The sequence below is a fragment of the Hirundo rustica genome, chromosome 37, assembly GCF_015227805.2.
Source record: "Hirundo rustica isolate bHirRus1 chromosome 37, bHirRus1.pri.v3, whole genome shotgun sequence".
Taxonomy (NCBI): Eukaryota; Metazoa; Chordata; class Aves; order Passeriformes; family Hirundinidae; genus Hirundo; species Hirundo rustica.
Window position 1 is genome coordinate 220481 of NC_053486.1, and position 17151 is coordinate 237631.

General features: G+C 58.8%; 1 protein-coding gene across 2 annotated transcripts in view; it reads left to right on the forward strand.

Moving 5' to 3' along the window:
- The window catches only part of LOC120764784 (antigen peptide transporter 2-like), a 55491-nt gene that overhangs the window by 26235 nt on the left and 12105 nt on the right, over window positions 1–17151 (forward strand). The gene's annotated exons all lie outside the window — the stretch shown is intronic.

A 17151-nucleotide genomic window follows, 5' to 3' on the forward strand; every position in this document is an offset into this window, starting at 1 on the left:
TTCTTCTTGGGGCTCCTCTGAAGGCAAGGGTTCTTCACTGGCTGCATTGGAGAGGAGATAGTAATGTGAATAGCCATCCATGTGTCCCTTCAAATGCCCATCCCACCATGCACTAACTGATCCATTCATCCATCCATCCATCCAATCCATCCATCCATCCATCCATCCATCCATTTATGATTTGGACCATTCATTCTGGCACTCATCATAGACCCTTCCCCCCAACAGCAGGTCATACCAGGCACATTTTCCTTTAAGTGCTTTAATCTCACCCTCCATTGCATCATCCAACTACACCACAACTCATCTGACATGTCAAACTACCAGCAAACTGTCCCCAAACTCTTTCATCCATCATCGATCCATCCTTCCCATCGCAACCCAACTGCCGACACAACCCCCTAGACAATTCCTCATCTCTCTGTCTCTTTCTTATCACATCTCTCCATACCTTACCCATTCCCAGCCCTATTGCCCATGGACTATCTTCCATTCATTCATCAATGAATCCATCCTTGATGGATGGAGGATGAGGGAAACATTGAAGGATAGATGGATGCATGATAATTGATGGATGATGGTGATAAATGGGAAATGAAGAAGATGGATGACGATGGATAATTGATGGTTGCTGCTGTGGATAGATGATGGATGAATGGAAGGTGGTAGTCAATAGGTTGGTGGAAGAGTTGATGGTTGATCAGATGCTGCTGAGGCAGTGGCTGCTCGCAGGTGGGTATGAGATGGACATGGGATCCCTTGATGCCTCCATTTCTTGACCCTGCCATCCCCTGTGAGCCTCTGCCTCACCTGTGACAGTGTCGGTGGAGACACGGTCAATCCTTTTGCCTCCCCGCAGCCCGTAGAGGTGGAAGCGGTACCGATGGGATGGGGACAGGCCTGGCACCGTCACTGAGCGGGACGTGCCATCGATGGGCAGGGCCTGGGGCTGGCCCTGGGCATCCCGGTACTGCAGCATGAAGGAGTCAAAGGAGCCCCTGGGGACACTCCACTGCAGCTGCACAGAGTTGGGGGTGATGCTGGACACCCTCAGCTCCTCCAGCACTGCTGTTGTTGGAGGGGCTTCAGAAGCGGGGGCCTCAGTTTGTGGTTTCTCGTGCTGTGGTTCCTCTGTGGACAGGGGCTGTTCCTCTGGCTCATCTCCAGCTGCCATGGAGAGAAAATGGTTGTGTCCACCTAAACATCCATTCACTTGTCGCCTGTCAACCACCATCCATCCATCCATCCATCCATCCATCCATCCATCCATCCAGATATCCATCCATCCATCCATCCATCCATCCATCCATCCATCCATCCATCCATCCACAGTTCCATATTCTGAACCATTCATTCTGGCATTCCGCATCCATCCATCCATCCATCCATCCATCCATTGATTCAGCCAGCCATCCATCTATCCCGCTTCCATCAGTGAGTCACTGAATCCAATCCTCTACGCACACTCCCATTCCCAAGCACCTCCGTAACCCAGATCACAAACCAGCCACTTGCTCAGCCACAAACTCGCTTCTATCCTTCCTTCCTTCTTCTTCCTTCCTTCCTTCTTCTTCCTTCCTTCCTTCCTTTTCCTTCCTTCCTTCCTCCTCTTCCTTCCTTCTCTTCCTTCCATCTCCTCCACCACTCCATCCCTTCCTCCATTCCCCACTCCAAACCTTGATCTCCCATCTCTCCATATATCCATTTTCTTCATCCATACATCCAGCAACCCTTCCTCCCCCTGACCTTCCCCCTTACCTGTCACAGCCTCAGTGGAGACATGGTTAATCTTCTTCTTGCCCCGCAACCCATAGAGGTGGAAGCGGTACCGATGGGATGGGGACAGGCCTGGCACTGTCACTGAGCGGGACGTGCCATCGATGGGCAGGGCCTGGGGCTGGCCCTGGGCATCCCGGTACTGCAGCATGAAGGAGTCAAAGGAGCCTTTGGGGACACTCCATTGTAGCTGTACAGAGTTGGGTGTGACACTGGACACCTTCAGCTCCTCCAGCACTGGTCGCACTGGGAGTGTCTCAGATGCAGGGAACTCAGTTTTGGGCTTCTCCTGTTGGGGCTCCTCTGACGGCAAGGGTTCTTCACTGGCTGCATTGGAGAGGAGATCGTAATGGGCATAGCCATCCATGTTTCCCTCCAAATGTCCATCCCAACACGCACTAACTAATCCATCCATCCATCCATCCATCCATCCATCCATCCATCCATCCATCCATCCATCCATTTATGTTTTGGACCATTCATTCTGGCACCCATCATAGACCCTTCCACCCAACAGCAGGTCATACCAGGCACATTGCCTTCAGCTTTTCTTATCTCACCCTCCATTGCATCGTCCAGCCACACAACCACTCATCTGATGTGCCAAACTACTAGCAAACTGTCCCAAACTCATTAATCCATTATCCATCCATCCATCCCTTCTTCCCATCGCACACCAAACTGCCAAGACAACCCCCTAGACAATTCCTCATCTCTCTGTCTCTTTCTTATCACATCTCTCCATGCCTTCACCCCTCCCAGCCCCATTTCCCATCAACTACCTTCCATTAATTCATTGATGAATCCATCCTTGATGGATGGAGGATGAGGGAAACATTGAAGGATAGATGGATGCATGATAATTGATGGATGATGGTGATACATGGGAAATGAAGAAGATGGATGATGATGGATAATTGATGGTTGCTGCTGCTGACGGATGATGGATGATGGAAGGTGGTAGTCAATAGGTTGGTGGAAGGGTTGATGGTTGATCAGATGCTGCTGAGGCAGTGGCTGCTCGCTGGTGGGTATGAGATGGACATGGGATCCCTTGATGCCTCCATTTCTTGACCCTGCCATCCCCTGTGAGCTTTTGCCTCACCTGTGACAGTGTCGGTGGAGACACGGTCAATCCTTTTGCCTCCACGCAGCCCATAGAGGTGGAAGCGGTACCGATGGGATGGGGACAGGCCAGGCACCGTCACTGAGTGGGACGTGCCATCGATGGGCAGAGCCTGGGGCTGGCCCTGGGCATCCCGGTACTGCAGCATGAAGGAGTCAAAGGAGCCCCTGGGGACACTCCACTGCAGCTGCACAGAGCTGGGGGTGACGCTGGACACCCTCAGTTCCTCCAGCACTGCCGTTGTTGGAGGGGCTTCAGATGCTGGGGCCTCAGTTTGTGGTTTCTCGTGCTGTGGTTCCTCTGGAGACAGGGGCTGTTCCTCTGGCTCGTCTCCTGCTGCCATGAAGAGGAGATTGGAGTATCTATCCAAACATCCATCCCACCCACCAACCAACCCACCCAACAACCCATCCATCCATCCATCCATCCATCCATCCATCCATCCATCCATCCATCATCACTACACCCACCCAATTCCATATCCATTTCTGGTTTTTTCTTTCTATATTCTTGCAGGCCTCTGTCCCTCCCAACCTCATTTCCCATGGACAGTCTTCCATTCACCTATCCATTGTTGATGGATGAAGGGTGATGGATGGGTTGATGGAAGAATGGATGGATCGAAGATGATTGATGAATGATAATGATGATGATTGGTGAATAATGATGATCATGGTGGTGATACAGGGTAGATGAAAATTATGGATGATAATGATGGATATTAGATTGATGATGATGATGATGATGATGATGATGATGATGATGAGAGTGGAGGGCAAATGTTGGTCACCAGGTCAGTGGAAGGGTCAATAGTTGATTGGTTATTGCTCAAGTCAGTGGGTGCTCACTGACAGATGTAGATGGAATCGGGGTGGGATCTCTTGATCCATTCACCTCTTGGATCCATCCATCCACCCCTCTGACCTTCCATCTCACCTGTGGTAATGTCGATAGAGACACGGTCAGTCTTCTTCCTGCCCTGCATCCCATAGAGGTGGAAGCGGTACCGGCGGGACGGGGTCAGCCCGGGCACTGTCACTGAGCGGGACTCTCCATCAATGGCCAGAGCCTGGGGCTGGCCCTGGGCATCCCGGTACTGCAGCATGAAGGAGTCAAAGGAGCCCTCAGGAACACTCCACTGCAACCCCACAGAACTGGGAGTGATGCTGGAGACCCTCAGCTCTCCCAGCACTGCCCGCATAGGGGTCTCATCAGATGGGGGCGTCTCATCTTGGGGTTTCTCATGTTTTTCATCCTCTGAGGGCCGGGGCAACTCCTCTGGGTCTTCTGTGCCTGCAATGGATGATGGCATAGGAATCCCTGTGTCCATTGAATCATCCATCCCACTACCCACCAATCAATACATACATCCTTCCATTTACACTTTTGTTGGCAGGACTCTTCATTCCAGCACCCATCATCTACCCATCCATTTAACTACATGTCGTATCACGCACATTTTCCTCCAACTCCTTTAATCTTACCCTGCACTGGGTCATCCAGCCACCCACCCACTGATCTGACATGTCAAACCACTGACAAACTGCCCCAACAGCTATCATCCATTATCCGTCTTCATGCATTCATCTGTCTTCATCCATCCATTCATCCATCCTGTTTCCTTCAGTCAGTCCTTGAATACAGTCCTATTTAGATCTGATTTGAATACAATCTGACACCCCTAATCCCCTATGCTCACCCCCTCACTCACTCAGCAAAATCCAGCCATGGACTCAGCCACATGTTCATCTGTCCAGCCACGTGTCCATTCAGCATTCATCCATCCAATCCACCCAGGACACCTCCCTGCATCAATATATCATCCATCACCATCCATGCACTCCCCACCATCTCCCTGTCCCTCAGTCTACCCATCCAACTAACTCACCCAAGAGTCACCATTCATTTTCAATCCTCTATCCAATTCCTCATCTCTTCTTCTGTCCATCCATCAATGCATCCCTCTCTCCTTATCCGTGCAACCCTCCAATCATCCATCCAATCATCCATCCATCCATCCATCCATCCATCCATCCATCCATCCATCCACCCTTCATCTTTCTACTCCTCCACCTCTCTATTCCTTCCTTCACCCACCCATCCCTCAACCCTCAATCCCTCCCTCTATGCACCCTCACCCCTCTGACCTTCTCCCTCACCTGTCACAGCCTCGGTGGAGACATGGTCAATCTTCCTCCTACCTTGCAGTCCGTAGAGGTGGAAGTGATACCGGTGGGATGGGGACAGCCCTGGCACTGTCACCGAGTGGGATCTCCCATCGATGGGCAGGGCCTGGGGCTGGCCCTGGGCATCCCGGTACTGCAGCATGAAGGAGTCAAAGGGGCCCCTGGGGACGCTCCACTGCAGCTGCATGGAGTCAGGACTGACACTGGAGACCTTCAGCTCACCCAGCACAGCCTGCATAAGGGGTGCCGTAGATGCAGGGGACTCAGTTCGATGTTTTTCATGGTGGGGCTCCTCAGAGGGCAGGGGCTGCTCCTCTGGCTCTGCCGCAGCTGTGGTGGAGAGTGGATAGCGATGGATGTAGGAATGCCTGTGTCCATCCAAACATCTACCCCACCACCCACCAACCAACCCATGCATTCATTCACGGGGCATATCATACACCTTTTTCTTCAACTCCTTCTTTATTCTCACCTTGCACTGGGTCATCCAACCATGCAGCCACTGATCTCATCTGTCAAACCACCAACAAAATCTCCCCAACAACAATCATGCATCATCCATCCATCCATCCATCCATCCATCCATCCATCCATCCATCCATCCATCCATCCATCCACTCCTGCACCTCCTTCAGCCCTTCCTCAACCCACCCATTCCTCCATCCCTTGATCCCTCCATCTCTCACTCCATCATCCTCCATCCACCCATCCTCCCCGCTCTGATTTCCCATGTTGGTGCTCCTCTGGGGGTAAGGACAGCTCCTCTGGCTCTTCTGCAGCTGTGATGGAGAGGGGATGGTGATGGGTGTGTCCATCTGAACATTTCATCTACACTATCATCTTCTGAATCTTTCATTCTGGCTTTCATTATCCACTCATCCATTCAAGCATCATTCTTTGCATGCACCTTTCCCTTCAACTGGTTCTTTTAACTTCTCCCTCCTTTGGATCATCCAACCACCCAGCCAGTGATTTGATACATCAGATCTCCAACAAATTGCCCCAACACCCATCATTGATTCACCATTGATCATCATCATTATCATCACCATCCATCATTGCCCATCGCAGTCACCATCCATCCATCCATCCATCCATCCATCCATCCATCCATCCATCCATCCATCCATCCATCCCTCCATCCACCCAACCATGCTCTTACCCATCTTCCACCCTGAGCTGATAAACTTGGGTTTGGGGGAAAATGAGTGGAAAGCTTGGGTGGAAGGATGGATGATGGGTGAAGGATGATGATGGTAATAATGATGATGGATGATGATGATGTCAGTGAGTGCTTGATAGCAAGTGGAGATGGGATGACATGGGATATGTTGATTGACCTCCATCCATCATCCATTCATCTGTCCTCACCTGTGATGACATCAATGGAGACACGGTCAATCCTCTTCCCACCCCGCAGCCCATAGAGATGGAAGCGGTACCGATGGGATGGGGACAGCCCTGGCACTGTCACCGAGCGGGACCTGCCATCGATGGGCAGGGCCTGGGGCTGGCCCTGGGCATCCCGGTACTGCAGCATGAAGGAGTCAAAGGAGTCCTTGGGGACACTCCACTGCAGCTGCACAGAGCTGGGGGTGATGCTGGTGACACTGAGGTTACCCAGGACTGGCCGGGATGGACGTTGCTCCTCTGGCTCGGCTTTGACTGCAGTGGAGTGAGAACAAGCATCTGTCTGTCCCTTCACATGGCCATCCATGTCTCCAGCCCACTCTCCATCTATCCCTCCCTTACCCCTCCACCTCTTCACCCATCCCCTCCTCCATTCATGTCTCCATTCATCGGTCTCTCCATCCCTCTCTCCATGATTCTTCCATCCATCCATCCATCCATCCATCCATCCATCCATCCATCCATCCATCCATCCATCCATCCATCCATCCATCCATCCATCCATCCTCTCTCCATCCCAGGTATCACAGAATCTTCTGAATTGGATGGGATCCACAAGGGTCATCAAATCCAACACCTGACCTCATCCCATCCATCACCCCCCACATCGGTACCTGTTTTCCCCACGTCCCTCCATGGCTTCTTCTGCTCCATCCCATCCACGTCCTCCCATTCCAGCGCAAGCTCCTGGTTTCCACCCTCCCCTGCCCCCAGAGAGTGTGTTACAGGGCATCCCTGCCACGCCATCTCTCATTCCCCTCCCCAGGATGTCCTTCCCCATCCCTGGTTATCCTTCTCCTTCTCAGGATGTCCCTTCCACCCATCCTCCCCATCCTCCCTGTTCCTCTTACTCCATCCTCTCCAGCCCACCCTCCCTGTCCTGTCCCACTCCCCACTCCCACAATCGCCCCACCACCTCTCCACATTCCCCCTCACCATGATGTTCCTTTCTCCCCGTCCCCCCAGTTCTGCTCTCCAGGATGTCTCTCCCCTTGTACCCCCCCATCCCTGAGGCATCCTTTTCCCCCATCCCCCTCCCCAATGTCCCCACCCCCTCCTGGCTCAGTCCCTGCCGTGACATCCACCTGCGTGTCCCTGTCCTCTCCCAAGGGCTGGGTGCCGGCGCAGGATGTAGGCCAGGATGGCACGGGCCACCCCTGGCACTGTCTGGTTGCCACGGAGCGGGAAGTTGGTGGCCCGAAGGTGGCTCTCGAGACGCTCGAGCAGGGATCCACTGTATGTGGACAGCCGGGCCACCAGGTCCTGCAGGGAGGGGATGCCTGGGGACAGTGGGGGCCAGGGGGACCCTGGTGACTCTGGGAACTCTGGGGGCAAAGGGGACTCTGGGGACACTGGCGACACTGAGAAATCCGGTGACAGTGATGACCCGGGGAATTCTGGTGATGCTGGTGACTCTGGGGATTCTGGTGACACTGATGACCTTGCGGGTGCTGGGGATCCCAGGGACCCTCGAGTTACTGGGGATGCTGGAACCTTGGGGGATGCTGGTGACCCCAAAGACCCAGGTGACCCCAAGGACAAGTCTGGTGATATGGGTGACACCGGTGACCCTGGGGGCCCCAGTGACCCTGGGGATCCTGGGGACTCTGGGGGCCCTTGGGCTGATGGTGCCATTGCTGGGGACCCCAGGGAGCCTTGAGGTGACGCTGGGGATCCCTCATAGTGGGGCACAGGCGGGATGAGCGCTGTGGAGCAAAGGGAACTCATGTCACCAATCCATGCAGAGACTCCCTGGGGGACATACCTGTCCCAGCCCTGTCCCGATCTCTGGGCCATCCCCACCCTGTCCCTGTGTCCATGTTACCCCTGTATCCATGCCCATGCTACTCTTATCCCTGTTCCCCTGGCATCCCTGTTCCCACCCTTGTCCCCACTCCCTTGGCCATGTCCCCAATGCCATCCTTGTGCCATCCCATCTCTGTTCAATGCCACACTGTCCCCATGCTGTCGCCATTCTTGTGCCATTCCCACCCTTGTGCGGTTCCTGGCCGCACATCTGCGCTGCCACTGTCCCCATGCCTCTCATTCCTGTCCCCATGCCCATGCCAGCCCCAACCCCATCCTTATCCCCTTGCTATCCCTGTCCCCATGGTGACCCCATGTCCTCACTGTCCCCAGCCCTGTGCCTTCGCCATTGCCATTCCCATCTGTATACCATCCTGTCCCTGTCCCCATGCCACCCACTGCCCCCACTGCTGTCCGTCCATCCCCACTCCCATTCCTGTCCCTACTGTGTCCCAATCTCCATCTCTATGCCCTTTGCCTTGTCCCCACCCGTGCAGGGTGCAGGACCCCAGGCCCTCTCCATCCTCATCCCTATGCCATTGCCACCATCATCCTGTTGCCCCAGCCCCTTCCCTGTTCCCATGGTGTTGCCAGGCGTCCCCGTGGTGTCCCCAAGTGTCCCTACCTGTGCGCAGACGCAGGACCCCGGGTGCCCCCAGATGCGGCCCCCGGCGCGCTTGGACCAGCAGCTCGAAGGGGCGGCCTGGGGACAGTCCTGTCACTGAGAAGGCGACAGCAGAGCTGGGCAGTTCGTGTGTTGTCATGGCCACAGGGTCATCCTGGAGGTGGGGACAGTGTGAGGAGGTGGGAGGGGACACACTGAGGACACTGGGGACACCTTAGGAACATGTTGGGAATTTCAGGGACACATTGGAGACATATTGGGGACATTATTCAGGACACAGCATGGAGACTCATTGGGGATGTGTTGGGGGATGCATTGGGGACACCACGGGAATACACTGGGAACATGGAGGAGATACAATAGGGAACACTGGGGACACGTTGGACATGGGTCGAGGACACTATGGGACACTGGGGTCATGTTGGGGACATGCTGGGGGGATGCACTGGGCACATGTTTGGAACACATATGGAGGACATATCTGGGACACACAGAGGACACCACTGAGGACACACATGGGGGTGATTTGGGGACATATAGGGGTCATCCCATCGTGGCCACACCGGCGGCACTGGGGTCTTGCCCCTTCCATGTCCCTGTTCCCCTCTCTGTCCCCTCCTGACCTTGTCCCATCCCCGTGCCCCCACTGCCATGTCTCCCGTGTCCCCACTCACCAGGGGGACAAGTGTCACCCGGTAGCCATCAGGAGGAACGGGGGGCTGGGGCCAGGTGATGCGCAGGGACGTCGGGGTGCGGGAGGCCAACCGTGGTGTTACCCAGGGCACCTCTGAGGGGACAGCGCAGGGACACCATGGGGACACCAGGGGATACACATGAGATGGGGACACTCTGGGGACCCCACACGGACACCCTGGGATGGGGCACCTAGGGGATGGGGACACCCTGGGAACACTCTAGGACGTGCCGGGGACACAACAGGATGGGCACACTCAGGGATGGGGCACTGGGAGCGGCACATAGTGACACTTGGGGACACACTGAGGTGACATAGATGGGGAGAGAAGTGGGGGTGTACTGGGAGCACTGGAATGGCAGCACTGGATGAACTGAAGGGCACCGGGGAGCAGCTGGGTTCGCACTGGTGTCACAGTAGGGACCCCCCAGGACGGGACGGGAGAGCATCGGGAGCGCTGAGGTGGTGGCACTGGGAAGTCGCTGGAGAAACACTGGGGGGGCACCGGGAGCACTGATGTCTCAGCAGATTCCCCTCCCACCCAGGGCTGGGGTGCCTCCGCGGGAGCGCCGAGGTGGGGAAGATGGGAGGTCACGGAGGGGGCACTGGGAGCACCGGGGGGCATCGGGACGCACCGATGTCGCAGCGGGCGCCGCCCCAGCCCGGCGCACAGGCCGGGGTGGAGCAGTCGGGGCCGCTGAATCCCGGGAAGCAGCGGCAGCGCCCGCGCTCGCACCGGCCCTGGTCACTGCAGCCGCGGGGACAGGCGGGGGGCGGGGCCGGGGGCGGGGCCTCGGCGGAGGGGGCGGGGCAGGCGCAGCCGCCGCCGGCAGGGGGCGCACAGAGCTGCACCGACCGGCCTGGGGGGCACGGGAGTGACCCCTCAGTCACCCCCACAGTGACCTCCAATGAGCCCCCAGTGACCCACCCAGTGACCCCCCAATAACCTTCCAGTGGCCCCCCAGTGACCCCCAGTAATCCCTGAAATGACCCCCCCCAGCGACCCCCCAATGACCCTCCAGCGACCCCCCTCAATGACTCACCCAATGACCTTCCAGTGACCCCACAGTGATCCCCCTCAATGACCCTCCAATGACCCCCACTAATTCCAGCAGTGATCCCCAGTGACCCCCCAAGTCACCCCCCAGTGGCTCCCCCAGTGACCCCCCACTGATCCCTGAAGTGACCCCTCCACCGACCCCCCAATGACCCCCCAATGACACCCATAACTGCCAGCGACTTGCACTGGTCCCACAGTGACCCCCATAATGACCCCCATAATAACCCCTCACTGACCCAAATGACCTCCCAGTGACACCCCCAGTGACCCTGATAATTGCCAGTGACTCGCACTGGCCCCCCAGTGACCCCCCTACTGACCTCCCACTGACCCCCCCTGATCCCGGCAGTGACCCCCTAATGACTGCCAGTGACTCACACTGGCCCCCCAGTGACCGCCCCCCCCCCCCCCAGTGACCTCCCACTGACCCCCAACTGGACCCCCACTGATGTCCCCAGTGACGACAAGGACCATCATGACCCCAATGTCCCCACACATAACCACCTCAATGACTCCCCAGTGACCCCCCAGTGACCCTCTGTGTCCCCCCGTCCTTCATTCTCCCCTCCCCGTGTCCCCTCCGTGTCCCTAATCTCTGTCACCTGTCCCAAGCTGGGGTTCTGCCACGTCCCCTCACTGTCCCTGTGAGCCCCATGTCCCCCTGCCCTCCCTGCGCTCCCCTGTCCCCAAACTGGGGCTCCCCCGTGTTCTCCCTCCTTGTCCCCTGTTACCTGTCCCGGCCTGGGGTCCCCCGGTGTCCCCACAGTGTCCCCTCAGCGCCTTCACGTGCCCCTCGAGCTCCCGCAGCCGCCTCAGCACATCGGCCAGCGCTGCCCCACACGTCTCAGAGGGGTACTCGGGGGCAGGGGACAGCGGAGGGGACACCGCCTCCCCCCGCAGCGCCAGTGCCAGCAGGAGAAGCCGCAGTTCCAGGGTCACCGGCATCGTCCTGGGAGGAAAACGAGGGGACACGGGGACAAGGGATCACGGACATCGCGGAGAGACACGGGGACAACACGGGAGCATGTGGAGGGGACACGGGGACACCTAAGGGGACAGCTGGGGCGCACAGGGACACGGCATGAAGGTGCAGGGACATCCATGGGGACATCCATGGGGACACACAGGCACCAATAAAGGACATAGGGACGGCTGTGGGGACGTCCGAGGGAAACGACGCACGGGGAGGATGCGGGGACACCCCGGGGACACACATGGGGGGATGCAGGGGGAGAGGGACATCTTGGGGGACACCCAGGGTGACACAGAGCGGGAAGAGAGACACCCGTAGGGGACACCCGGAGGACGGCCAGACACACAGGGGACACCACCGGGGACATCCCCACATCCCCAGGGATACACGCACGCCAGTGGGGGACACAGGAACATCTCTGGGGACACCTGAGCGACACAGGGACGGTTGCGGGGACACGAGGGACATCTGGGGGGCATTCCTGGGGCCACGCAGACACCCCGAACCACAACACTTCCCAGTAACCTCCAGTGACCCCCCCCCCCTCAGGAACTCCCGGTGGTTCCCAGTCCTCCCCAGACCCCGCAATCCCCACAGTTACCCCAGAGCTGCTAGCGCTCCCCCGTTCGCCCCAGTGCACCCCAATTCCTCCAGTCTTCCACAGTCCCCCCTAGTTCCCCCCAGCACCTTCCCAGCCTCCGCCTTGCTTCCCCCAGTGACCCCCTGGTTCCTCCCAGTCCCCCCCAGTCCCTCCCAGTGCCCCCAGTTCTCTCGGTGCCCCCCAGCCCTGCCCTGTTGTCCCAAGCCCCGCCCAGTTCCCCCCCAGTGACCCCAGTTCCCCCAGCCCCTCCTGTGCCCCCCGGCGACCCCCCAGCCCCCCCGGTACCTCCGGCCGGTCCCGCTGCGCTCTCGCTCTGGGTCGGGCGGGGTGGCCCAGCAGGGGCGGGGCCGGGGCGGGGCCGGGGGCGGGGCTTGGACCACGCCCTCCCCAGGGGAGCCGCCCCCGCCCGTGTTTGGGGGCGTCGCCGTGGAAACCAAACAAGCAGGAGGGGAAGGGCTTCCAGTGCTCCCAGTGGCACCAGTAACGTGTCTCAGAGTGACCCCCAGCTCACGAGAAACCCAGGGCAGGCCATTCCAGTGCTCCCAGTACCACCAGTAACGTGCTTCAGATTGACCCCTGGCTCACAAGAAACCCAGGGCAGGCCATTCCAGTGCTCCCAGTGACACCAGTAACGTGCCTCAGACTGACCCCGGCTCACGAGAAACCCAGGGCAGGCCATCCCAGTGCTCCCAGTAACACCAGTAACGTGCTTCAGATTGACCCCTGGCTCACAAGAAACCCAGGGCAGGCCATCCCAGTGCTCCCAGTAACACCAGTAACGTGCCTCAGACTGACCCCCAGCTCACAAGAAACCCAGGGCAGGCCATCCCAGTGCTCCCAGTGACACCAGTAACGTGCCTCAGACTGACCCCGGCTCACGAGAAACCCAGGGCAGGCCATCCCAGTGCTCCCAGTGACACCAGTAACGTGCCTCAGACTGACCCCTGGCTCACAAGAAACCCAGAGCAGGCCATCCCAGTGCTCCCAGTAACACCAGTAATATGGCACAGCCCGACCCATGGCTCCCAGTACCGCTAGCATGGCCCATCCCAGTGACACCAGTAACATGGGAAAGCCCATCCCAGTGCTCCCAGGAAGCCCAGTACAGCCTGCCCCAGTGCTCCCAGTAACACCAGTATGGCCCATTCCAGTGACACCAGTAACCCCCCAAACCCCAGTAAGCCTAACCTGTGACTCCTAGTAACACATCCCGGTGCTCCCAGTGACACCAGTAACACGGCACAGTCCACCCCAGTCCTCCCAGTTACCCCAGCACAGTCTGCTCAAATGCTCTCAGTGACACCAGTAACGTGGCACAGCCCGACCAAGGCCCCCCAGTAACACCAGTTCGGCTCGGGCCAGTGTTCCCAGCGCCCCAGCAAAACCCCTCCCAGTCCTCCCAGTGCTCCCAGTCCGGGCGTGACCGTGACTCACTGCCCCGGCAGCAACAACAACAGCGGGGGAGGGAGCGGGGGGGGGGGGACTCCTGGGACCCCCAAAAAGGTCGGGAGCGGGGGGCAGACGTGGGCGGGAGCAGGGTGGGGGGAGCACCCCGTGTCCACCCGATGTCTTCCCCTGGTCCTCCCCCTTTTCTGCCCTCCGTGTGTCCCTCCCGCCCCCGCCAAGGAATTTTCTCCATCAACACGATGAGCTCATGGGGGGGGGAGGGAAGGGTGGCGGGGCCCTGCGCCGGGGGGGTCCCGGCCCCAGCCCCACTCCCTACGCCTTTATTGTTCGATTTATTGATTTGTCGATGCACAGATTTGTTAGATTTATCGATTGATTTCACACTCGGTCACTGTAATTAACGGCCCCGGCCTCGAAGTCACCCTCTCCCCCACGGTGTCCCCACCCTTGTTCCCCATGTCCCCGCTGCTCCTCCCCGCCCAGCGTCCTCACACTCTCCATCCCCAGTGTCCCCTGCCCAGCCCTAGTCGTCCCCGTCCCCAGTGTCCCCCGCTGTCCCCCACGGGAGGGTCTTTAGCTCCTCGGAGGTCCCCAGCTCCCGCAGCCGTCCCCCCTCCAGCAGGGCCACTCTGGGTGCCCGTCGGGCCAGGGCCACCCGTCCTGTCACCAGCAGCACCGCCGGTCCCTCCCCTGCCCCTGTGCCGGGCCGCAGCAGCTCCTGCTCCACCTGCGGGGACACGGGGGGGGACACGGTGGAGACGGGGGACACGGGGGTGTCAGGAGACCCCAGGGTGGAGAGCATAGTGAGGGAGCTGGGCAGTGGGGACACGTGCACCCACCCAGAGGACATTGGGGACTCGGGGTCATGTGGGATGAGGAGCCAGGGGAGATGAGGATGTGGGGACACTGGGACCAAGGGGACGCAGGGGCATTTGAGGACCCAGGGGCCCCCAGGGCTGAGGGGACCCCAGGAGATAAGGGGGGAACAACCAAGGGGACACAGGGAGTGGGAATAGAGGGATTACAGGGCACTTGGAGAGTGGGGACACAGGGGGAACACAAGGATTGGGGACCCAAAGGACATGGGGAGTGGGACTGCAGAGAACAGGGGAACAAGGAAGGGGCCCAGGGGATACACAGGGACCAAAGGGACATGGGCAGGGATCCAGGGAATTTGGTGACCTAGGAGACTCCAGGGGACATGGGGGGGGCAGCAACTAAGGCGACGTGGGCAATGGAGACCCAGGGGACATGGAGACCCAGGGGACACAGGGCATATGGGGGACATGAGGATTGAGGACCCAAGGGACACAGAGGGCACAGGGGACCAGGGGGATGGGGCCATGGGACACAGGGACAGGGCTGTGACCTACCTTGTGCCGGGTCACGGGATCCAGTGAACGCGTGGGGTCATCCAGCACCAGCACTCGGGGGTTCCTGAGCAGGGCCCGGGCCAGCGCCACCCCTTGTGCCTGGCCCCCCGAAAGCTGCATCCCCCGTGGGCCCACCTCTGGGGACAAGAGGGGACACCCATGGGAACACCACAAGGACATCGTGGGGACACCACGGGGACTTGGTGTGGACACACTGGGGAGCAGCACCCACTGTGCACCTGCCTCTCCGGGGACAGGGAGGGGACACTGAGGGGACACCATGGAGAACTGGGAGCAGGCAGAGAGTGGACAGCAAGGGTACGACAACGGGACACTGTGTTGACAGCATGGGGACACTGAGGGGACACCATGGAGACACATTTGGGACAGCAAGGGTTGACACTGGGGACATATTAGGAAGTTGCACCCCCTGCATCCCCATCTCTGGGGCACACGGGGAGAACAGAGATGCGACAGCGAGGGGGGGACAGTGGGGAAGCAGAGAGGACAGGGAGGGGACAGCATGGGGACACCATGGAGACAGTCAGGGAACAGAAAGAACATGGTGGGGAGACCGTGGGGACATTACAAACACCTTGGGGACAGTGAGGCAACATCACGGGAACAGTAGGGGACACTATGGGAACATCATGGGGTCATGATGGGGACACACTGGGGAATGCCAAGGGGATACCTTGGACACACTATTGGGACACTTTTAGGACATCTTTGGAATACACTGGGGACATTACAAGGGGGACACTTGCTGTACCTGTGTCATAGCCGTGCGGCAGCTGTTGGGCCCAAGTGTGCACGCCCACCCGCCGCGCTGCTGCCGTCACCTGTGTCCCCTCCTTGTGTCCCCAGCCCAGCGTGATGTTGGCGCTGAGGGAGCGAGACAAGATGGATGGGCACTGCAGGACACCAGCCACCTGCGGGGACATGGGGGAACATGGGACCACACGGGGATCTGGCAGGGACAAGAAGGGGACATGGGGTGGTGGCAGGGTCATGGTGAGGCAGGTGACACAGGGATGGCTGTGAAGAACTGTTGGGAACACAGGAGTGACTTGGGGGGGGCAGGGGGGATGTGCTGAGTACATAGGGTGAGATGGTGGTCGTGGCTGTTGGGACAATGGGTGACCCACAGTAACCCACTGGCAACACAGGGGTGGAACTGGGGACCCAGGTGACACAGAGGTGGAACTGGGGATGCAAGGGGTGGCACTGAGGCACCCAGTGGTGACCTTGGGGAGGCAGTAGGGACCCACTTGGGACACAGGAATGACCTGGGGATAGCAGTGGTGACCCATTGAAGACCAGGTGCGGACTGAGGGGTGGCTGTGGGGACCTATGGGGAACAACAGGCTGCCCAGGGCGCCCATGGAAACGCACTGGCGAGGTTTGGTGACAGGGGGGCAGCAGCAGGGGATGGAGGGTGACTTAGGGGCGGCCCGTGCGCGTCACCTGTTGCCGCAGAGCGGGGTCCGAGCCAGGGGTCAGGGGGACGCCGTCCAGCAGCACCGCCCCGCCCGCCAGGGGGCGCAGCCCCAGCGCCGCCGCCACCAGGGAACTCTTCCCGCCGCCAGGGGGCGCCAGCACGGCCACAAAGTCCCCGGGGCGCAGAGACAGCGACACCCCCTGGTGGCAGGAACAGGGATCGCACCCGACACCTCCCCGTGCCTCAGGTGTCCCCCATGTGTCCCTAATATCCCGTTATCCCAAGTGTCTCCAATATCCCCTTGATCCCCGTGTCTCCACTATCCCCTTATCTCCATGTCCCCAATATCCCCTTGTGCTCCTGTCCCATATCCCCCAAAGTCCCATGTTTCCCCATGTCCTCAGTATTCCCTTATCCCCCTGTGTCCCCAAAATCCCCTTGTGCTCCTGTCCCATATCCCCCCCAAGTCCCATGTTTCCCCATGTCTTCAGTATCCCCTTATCCCCCGTCCCCAATACCCCCTTGTGCTCCTGTCCCATATCCCCCAAAGTCCCATGTTTCCCCATGTCTTCAGTATCCCCTTATCCCCCTGTGTCCCCAAAATCCCCTTGTGCTCCTGTCCCATATCCCCCCAAGTCCCATGTTTCCCCATGTCCTCAGTATCCCCTTATCC